Source organism: Morone saxatilis, unplaced genomic scaffold, assembly GCF_004916995.1.
Source record: "Morone saxatilis isolate NCDOM2014 unplaced genomic scaffold, NCSU_SB_2.0 Contig11, whole genome shotgun sequence".
Lineage (NCBI taxonomy): Eukaryota > Metazoa > Chordata > Actinopteri > Moronidae > Morone > Morone saxatilis.
The window spans coordinates 24,698,648-24,699,254 of NW_023339663.1; positions in this window are offsets into that span (position 1 = coordinate 24,698,648).

Genomic DNA, 607 nt, shown 5'->3' on the forward strand with positions numbered 1-607 from the left:
TTATATTTATATTATATATTTTTTCCCCCCACAAGAATCATCTGGAGAACCTCATGGTGGGCCATGGTTGGGCCCTGGCTTAGGCTAGAACAGCCAAATGTGTTTCTTGTGATGATCTGGGACATTTTTTGTAGTTTACAAACACATTTCTTATAGCCTAATAATTTACACCCCCTTTCTTAGTTCAAGGATATCATTTATGTCAAGTTTCCCGCATCAGAAAATGTTTTGAAATTCCTCCTCACTCCTTTTATTGTGGAAAACACACACAGGATGAAGACAAGGTTTTGCTACCTTCATCCTGCCACTGAAGAGCGACCGCCGCACTTTCTCCTCATCTACAACAATCAGCTACTTTAATTCAAGTCGCCTTGGAAAAAAAATTAAAATAAAATGCATTCAATCACTGAAGTTACGTCGGCCCATCTGACGACTGGAACTGAACCGGTTCCGGTCAGAAAGTGAACTCCAGTGCAAATGGAGCTGGTGATAGCCCTCCTGCAGACTCCTCCCACTGAGTTGTCCTGGGAAACACTAACAACTGTAAGAAAGTGCACTCAACCCTCCTGTTAGAGGACGCACACGCCGCCGCTCATCCACTGCAGCC